Consider the following 8,891-nt stretch of genomic DNA (forward strand, 5'->3'; position numbering starts at 1 on the left):
GCTACAGTCCAGAGTCCAGAGTTACAGTAGCTTCAGGGGGCCTTATTATCAGGGAGGCCTTATGTTCAGGGAGGTCTTATTTTCGGGAGATGCCTTATATTTCAGCGAGAGGCAAAACTAAGTAGGTCTTATTTTCGGGGAAACATGGTAATCTCCTGTCAACTATCACCGCTTGATGACCTAATTTGGAGGCACAAGGGAGATAAATAGCTGACTGGAGGCCAGATACACTCTATACTCTCTGCTTCATATTCCTTTGGACAATCCACATGGAGCTATGGTGATAGAGCCAGATCCCTGGAGCTGGGGAAGCCCTGTGGAGACCCATGTCAGTGCCCAGATGCTTTCACCACCACTGGATCCACAACTCTTTAGACCAACATTTGGCAAAATTCAATGAAACAGCCAATAACAAATGCAGGAGAGGATGTGGAGTGATAAGAATGCTTTTACATTGCTGGTGAGACTGTAGAAGTGTACAGCCATTGTGGAAATCAGTATGACACGTCCTTAAACAAATTCATATTCAAGTACCTTATGATCCATCTATCTCTCCATTGGATATATAGCCTAAAGAAATGAAGACGATAACAGACATGTACACTATGTTTATTGTATCAATTTCCACAATAGTAAAAACATGGCAACATCTAAAAATCCCCACAACAGAGGCATGGATAAACAAACTGTGGTATATCCATACTATGGAATATTATGTATCAATAAAAGAATGATAACTCTCTTAAACACTGTAACATGAACAAAACTGGAGAACCTTATGCTTAGAAAACTTGGGCAATCTTACAAAGATAAATATTTAATATCACTGTTTTTGTCAGGGTAAACAATGAAGAAGAAATGTGGTTTATGCCAATAGACAAAACTCTGAATTTTCAAAGTCCATTTATCATTTTTGTATATATGGTTTATGTTCTTTGTGAACTGAGCAATTTTTTGCTCAATCCAATGCCACAAAAATTACCTTTTAGATGTTTTTGTAGGTTTAGATTGTATATTTAAATGTATAATCTTCTTTTATCTCATTTTTGTATGAAATATGAAGTGAATTTTATAACTTTATGTAGTCCAATTATTCTAACATTTGTTGAAACTCCTAACCTCTGTGAATTGTTTTATCCTAATATCATTCTCGAAAATTGACTCTATGCATCATTCTATTTATGACTTCTCTAAAGTATATGTCAGTTCTCACTAACAATTGCATTATCTAGACACTACAGTTTACCATTTGCATTTATTATAAGAAGAAAGGGTTGACCCATAGTAGCCACTGTTTATACAAGGGGGTACCCACCAAGATACGGAATTGCGCTGTGGAGCAGAACTTTCATAGTACACATTTTTTCCCACTAGGCGAGCATACAGCAATGTGTTCTGAGTTAGTACACCCAGTGGTATTGCCTGGCAAGGTTCTCTCTGGTCACAGTGAATTTTTTCATAGAAGCAGTTTCACTTGAATCTCAATTTTTAATGATGGCCAATTTAAGGGAACAGTGTACAGATGTGAAGTTTTGTTTCCTGCTTTGGAAAAATGTCACAGAAACTGTTGTGATGTTGAACACAGCTTAAAAAGGCAGCACTATGGGGAAAACTCAAGTGTACAAGTGGTTTTCTCATTTCAAAAAAGGCAAAATGTTGATTGATTATAAACTTAGTTCTGGATGTCCATCAACTTCCCAAACAGATGAAAATGTTGACTTATAGTGCATTTGGAGTTCATTCCACCAGGTCAGACTGTTAAGCAAGCTTTCTATTTAGAGGTTCTGAAAAGATTGCCTAACAGTGTATGACAAAAAAGGCCTGATTTGTGGCAGACTGGGGAATGGTTTTGCCACCACAACAATGCACCTGCTCATGTAGCCATCTCAGTTTGCCAGCTTTTGGCAAAACACAGCATGCCTCTCTTGCCCCATGCACCTTACTCACCTGAGCTCAGTCCATGTGACTTCTTTTTGTTTCTGCAAATGTAGAGGGCCAGGGAAGGACAGAATTTGATGATATAGAAGAGGTGAAGAAAAAAACCAAGGGTGGTGCTGTCAGGCGTCCAAACACGAGTTTGAAAAATGTTTCCAAGAAAGGAAGTTCTTTGAAAGTGATAAGGTTGTTTTCCTAGAAAATTTAAATACATAGCTTTGAAAAAATTTGTTTCGGGGGGAGAGGTACCCCCTTATATATTTGTGGATTTAACCAACTGTAGATCAAAAATATTTGTGGTCAGGAGATGTGGTAGTTACATAATCTGGTGTCAATTTGGGACTTGAGAGGATTAAGAGTGAAGGGGTGGAGTCTAGTCTGTCAATCGGATCTTAGCCAATGAAGCCTCTATGTTGGCATGGTCTTCTGAGAATTCTGGGAATTCCTGGATTTCCTCCTTGGAGGCAGGAGAGACTCTTAGCTCACTCCCTTGGAGTTGTTCCACTGACAAGACACATGGCGCTACACCCTGGGAGCTGGTGCAGCCACATGGACCTACCCTGATGCAACCAGACCTCTGGAGACAGAGAAGTTCATTTGAGACTCCTGCCAGCGCTGAGATGCTTACAACGCCACTGGATCCAAAAGACTTCCAACCCACTGGCCTGTGATCTTTCTGCATTTGGCGTTATTGCATGTGTTTTGTGAGTCTGAAGAGGACTGTATAGATTGGTATCAGACACATGGGCTAATATTGGACTAATGGACTTGATCTGGACTGGAGTGGGATGTTTCCACAATATTCAACTGCTCTTGTGTATAAAGCTCTTTCTTATACACATATGTGTTTCTCTGAATTTGTTTCTCTAGTCTACCTGGACTAACACAAATACCATAGTAGTTGTGCATATTTATAAACTCACCGAAAGTACTTCAGAGTTACAATCTCTCCACACCCTCCCCAGCATTTGTTTTCTGTGTTTTTAAATTGGGCTGTCATTATCAGAATAAGGTGATATCTAGATTACCATCATTTTGATTTACATCTCTGGATAGCTAATAATCATGAACGTTTATCAAATGTTTGTTAGTCATTTGAATGCCACTTTTAGTGAACTGTGTGTCTATGTCCTTTGCCTATTTTTAACTTGGGTTATGTTTTTTTTTTTCTTTTTTAAGACATTGAAGCTTGTTGTAGATATTAGAAATCAGTCCATTGTCTGTTGTGTTGTTAAAGACTTTTCCCCAGCCTGTGTCTTTTGTTTTTACTCTTTTGAGTAAGTCTTTTGTTGCACGTATGTGTCTTATTTTTAGTACGTCCTAGTCATCCATTTTGTCTTCTACTATGTGTGCATCCTTCCTTATATATAATCGTGTGTCTGTGCCTTACAATGGATTCCTTAAGCTTGCCTCTATTTTGTCATTGGTGCTCTTTATAGCTTTGGGATTTAAATTCAGGTCCCTGATCCATTTTGAACTTACTTTCATACATAAAATGAGCTGTGGGTTCCTGTTTAGTTCTTCTGCAGATGGCAATCCAATTTAGCCAGCATCATTTGTTGAAGAAACTATCTTTTCCCTGTTTAGTGTTTTGGGCCTTTTATTGAAGATCAGTTGTCTTCAGGTGGATGAACTTATTTGCAGGTTTTTGGTCTGTCCCAGTGGTCTATTAATCTCTCATTGTACCTGGCCCAGGCTGTATTGCTCGTCGTCTTAAGAATTGCTTTGCTTCTTATGGGTCTCTTCCTCCTCCATATAAAATTAGTGATTAGTTTTTCAATTTCTTTAAAGAATGGGGTTGAGATCTACATTGGAATTTGTTGTATTTATAGATTTCTTTAGACAGCATTGGCATTTTAACAATGCTAAGCCTTCTTATCCTTGAATATGGAATATTTTTCCATTAATGTCTCTTTCTTGTAATATGTTCTGTAGTTTTCTTTGTGCAGCTTTTAAAAAAATTTTCTCTTATTTGGTTCATTCCTAAATACTAAATCTTTTGTGTGGCTATTGTGAATAGTATTGTTTTCTTGATTTATTTTTCATTGCTCTGTTCATTAGCATACAGGAATCAGATTTTGTGTTTGTGTGTGTGTGTGTGTGTTAATCTTGTGTCCTGCCATATTGCTGATTCTTTCCATTGCTTCTAACCTTTTTTTGCTTGTCAAGTCTTTGAGTTTTATTACATATAAAATATTATCATTTGAAAACAGTGAGATTTTCACTTCTTTGCCATTCAAGATTCCATTTTTGGGGGTCTCACGGTTCTGGCTAAGAGTTCCATCATAGTGTTGAATAAGAATAGTGATAAAGGTCATCCTTGTGTGGTGCCTGTACAGGCAGAATCCTTTTAGTTTTGCCCCATTGAGATGTTGGCCATTGGTTTTTCATTTATACCTTTTATTGTGTTCATAAGTTTCCCATCTGTTCCTAATTTGTTGATTGTTTCTATCAGGAAATGGTATTGGAAATTGTCAACTGCCTTTTCTGCGTTAATTGATATGCTCACTCATGTAGGTCTTATATTTTGCTTTGTTTATATGGTAGATTACATTTATTGTTTTTCTAATGTTGAACCATTCTTGTGTACCTGATATGGATCCTGCTTGATCATGGTATACTACCTTTTTGACATATTGTGGGAGTCTGTTGGCCAAGATTTTGTTGAGAACGTTTACATCAGTGTTCTCCTAAGGGATATTGACCTGGTTTCTATCTTTGTGGTGTCCAAAAAATTCCTGGGGGCAGTGACACCAAACAACGCCCTCTATACTTCTGGCATTTGCCATCTGGGCTGTGAGATCCATCTGGGTTTCAAGAGTGTTGGAAAACTTTATTTTATGATCTCCATTATAGATAATCTATACCACCAGCTATGCCCTCAAGCAAGTTGGTCTCCTGATCAATTTGGACATTTACATCATTTTGGTGGCAATTTTGTACATAGAAATTCCTTTTTCCTTACATCCTTTACCAGAGGAAAACCTTGTTTCCTGCAATGAATAATCATTTAGGGCTCCAGCAGCTGTTAAACCCTAGATTACCACTCCATCAAGCAGAAATTAGCACTTGTTTGTATCTTTTAGCATCTTGCTGAGTCTCTATTTTGGTTTGTTGAGCAGGTCACTGATAAGATCATCTTTGACTCTGAGGACTATCAGTCTTGCTGATTCATCAAATTTGATACCTGAATTTTCTTTAGCTGGTCAATTTGATTTCTTTTCTTCTTATTTAATATTCCATTATCTTACATTTTTGAGTTTGCACAAGACAACCTATCTTAATATTGAACTCGGCCTTTACATCTGTTTCTTCTGTCTTCTCATGGGCTTCTTCTTCAATGAAGGCCAAAGGTGATTTATCTGGTTTTGCATGTCAGCATCACTGTGGGCCATGGTAAAGCATTGCTAGGCTTTTGTGCTACAGGCTTAACTTTAGGTTTGAAGGAGACATTGAAAGGAATGAGAGCTCTAGTGTTTTCTTCATTTAGTTTTTATTTAGTTTCCATTTGTTTTTCTTTTTTTTTTTGGTTTCTAACTTGATACCACTATGATTTAAAAGAATGAATTCTAGCTTTAAAAAATTTTGATACCTGTTTTATGCTTTAAAATGTAGTGTATTCAGGAAAATGCCTCATATTCACTGGAAAAAAATCTGTATTGTTATGATGATGGGTAGTTGTATGTTTAAGTTCCCAGATATTAATGTGGAGTTGTCTATTTATCTTTTAATATATTGTATTTCTTTCATTTATCTTTATTAAGAAGCTCAAACCTCCTTTGTGTTATTGTTCACCTTATAGTCTTGTCTATTTTCTAGGCCTGGAGAGTAGCCTTGGGAATTGCATCAGTCTCTGTCTAACCAGTAAACCTGGCCTTAAAAAAAAATTGAGTTGGTTTCTCATTTTTCTCCTACTCTTGCCTAGAACATTTCAAAGTGACCCACCCCATTTAGAGTGGTAGATTGGTAGTAGTTCCAAGTTGGGCTGTGATCTGCAAGGTCAGCAGTTTGAAATCACCAGTGGCTCTAAAGGAAAAATACAGGACTTTCTACTCCCATTAGTCTTGGAAACTCATCAGGGCAGTTCTACCCTGTCCTATAAGGTCGCTATGAGTTGGCATGGACTCAATGGCAGTGAGTTTGTTTGGGGTTTTTTTTGCGAGGGTGGGGGGGGTTGTGGTAGTTAGAAGCCATATATTTCTTCTGATCTCAGGGAGATGGAGGCTCAGGTTCATGTGTTCCATTAGTCCATTGGGTCTTCAATTTTCTGCATTCTTTGCTCTAGATGGCGAGAGACCAATATTTGCACACTACATAATTTCTCACAAGCTTTTAAGACCCTAGTTACTACTCACCAAAATAGAATGTAAAGCACTGTCTTTGTGGACTGTTTTATGCTAGATTACCTTGATGTATTTTGCGATTACATCCCTGAGCCCCCAGATCCAGTGACTCATCCTCTGAAGATATTTTTTTTCAGAGGCCAGACTTCCTTTTATTGTGTACTGCCTTCCCCTTAACCCAAATTAACATGTGCCTTCCCTCTATTCTGTACTACTTCTGTAAAGATACACAGTCTTGGAAATCCAAAGGGTCCTACAGAACCACTATGAGTCAGAATTGACTTGATGGCAGTGAGCAAGTGAGTGTGAGAGAGAGAGAGAGAGACTTTCTAGTTAGTAATTTACCCGCCCACCCCTGATAACCATCAAAGAATGTTTCTTTTGGGGTAAAAACCTTCTCTTGGATTTTAAATACAGTGGACTCATACAGTATTTTATTTTATCTTTGCTAATTTGACTCAGCATAATGTCTTCTAAACTTATCCATGTTAGGAGATGTTTTGCAGATTCACTATAATGTTATGTAGTATTCATTTGTGTGTATGTACCAAGATCATTTATCCATTCTTCCACTGATGGGCATTCAGGTTGTTTCCGTCTTTTTGATATTGTGACTAGTGCTCTGATAAATGTGAGTGTGCTTTTATCTGTTCCTTTAATGACTTTTATTTCTTTAGGCTACATACCAAATACAGGAGTTGCTGGCTCATAGCATATCTCTATTCCTCATTGTTAAAAAGAATTGCATTTTATTTTCCACAGTGGTTGAACCACTTCACAGTCCCTCCAGCAAGATTTGTTGTTTTCTGTTTTGTGGTACTTTGCTGGGATGCTTTGATTTGTGTATCTCTAAAGTCTATTGATTATGAGCATTTCTTTTTGTGTTTGTTGGTCACCTGAATGTTTATTTTGGTGTAGTACTTATTTATGTCCTCTGTTTATTTTCAGTTGGATTATTTGTAGTTTTGAAGTTAATTATAAATACTAGAGATTAGTATCTTTTCAGATATATTGGGGTCAAAATGTTTGCCCCAGCCTGTGTGCTCTCATTTTACACTTTCCTTGAAAATTTTTGGAGCACATGTGAAAAAAAATTTTTTTTGCTTGGTAAATAGTTTATTGTTTTTATGTAGTAAATCCTCATAGCAAATTATGGTTTGGTTTAGCTCGCTACAACCCATTCCTAAGCTCTGAGGAAGCTTGCCTTCTTCTGATCTACCCGATCTTTCTTCTGGGCAAGAGACATTTTGGGATGATTCTAACCTCTTCTTTTTAACATCTCTCTTAGGCTTCTTCTCATAAACTGGATTCTCTCCTATAGTAGCATGTACTTTCTTATACATTTCCTCTATCATGTCAGGAGTTATGTTTTTTTTTTTTGTATTGAGAAAATTGTTTCTTGTAAGCATCTTCATCCTCTTCCATTAGGTAACGCATGTAGTTTGTGACGTTCTGACCCAGGATGTATTTCTGCATAGAATTCCTTGCTTTCTGAATTATAACCAGGGAATCCCTTGGTACCATGAGGGATAGACAAACCTATATCCACATCCCTCTTGAGAGCCTCAAACACTTTATTTCCAGTGGTAGTTCTGACAAGGCTGGCATCCAGCTAGCAGGTGAAGGTACCAGGTTGACCATCAATGCTTTCTACATTGTATTCATCTTCAGTTACCTCCATTTGGCCTTCATAGATCTTGTCCATGCCAAACCCATTAAGAAGCCTGCGGGCCAGCAGCAGGCCAGTACAATATGCTGCAGCATAATTGGTCAGGCCAACTTTCATACCATACTTGGGAAGTTCGTGAGCATAAGCTACACAGACTATCATATCCCCTTCTATATGGACATAAACAATCTGGCAGATGGTATCTCTGTTGGTTACACGAACTATTATCTTGTATTTGGGTGTATTGTACTTATTTTTATCTTGGATTCTCAAGCATTTTTGAACATAATAATCAGTTTTGCCCTCTCATCATCTTCTTAATTTCATTTGGTATCTCTGGAAGTAGGCCTTGTTCTTCACAACTTTAACAAACCCCATCCTGCGGAAAAGAGAGCAGTATCCCGGCACGGTGAGCGGGGTGACAAAAAGCCACATATGAAATTTTTAGAAGGTCCCAGTCACCTTGTTTGTCTCTCACTGTTTGTGTGTTTTCAGTGTGTTAGATAATGTATTTATGCCATATATTAAGATCCCTAGGTTTGTCCATCTTTTTTCATTGATGATCATTATGTTTCTCAATTTTACATTTATCATTTAAATCCATCCTGCAGGCACTTGTGTATGGTGCGAGACATGTGTCTTTTTCATCATTTTACAAATAGATATTCCGTTTTGCTGGCACCATTTGTTAGACGATTTCATCTTCATATTAATGCTTTTCGACCTTTTGTCAAAGCTCTCCGTATGCAGATTGATTTACTTTGTGGGTTTTCAATTCTGATTCATTAGTTTATGTGTATGTTATTGTACCAGAACCAGGTTGTTTTTGCTGTCATTGCTATTTAGTGGGTTTTGCTGAAAATTTCAATTTGTTGCTGTTATTAGACGCTGTCATTTTGGTTCAACACAGTGAAATGCTGCCTAGCTCTGTGCTAGCCTCACAA

The 8,891-nt window shown here is 37.6% G+C and overlaps 2 pseudogenes; both read right to left on the reverse strand.

The window, feature by feature from the left end:
* Positions 1-4,609: 4,609 nt before the first annotated feature.
* On the reverse strand, positions 4,610-5,330 carry LOC101651950 (annotated as a pseudogene).
* A 2,131-nt stretch (positions 5,331-7,461) lies between these two features.
* LOC101646964 lies at positions 7,462-8,334 on the reverse strand (annotated as a pseudogene).
* Between the last annotated feature and the right edge of the window lie 557 nt (positions 8,335-8,891).

Source organism: Echinops telfairi, unplaced genomic scaffold, assembly GCF_000313985.2.
Source record: "Echinops telfairi isolate 266 unplaced genomic scaffold, ASM31398v2 ScPeMD7_35;HRSCAF=133_0, whole genome shotgun sequence".
Taxonomy (NCBI): Eukaryota; Metazoa; Chordata; class Mammalia; order Afrosoricida; family Tenrecidae; genus Echinops; species Echinops telfairi.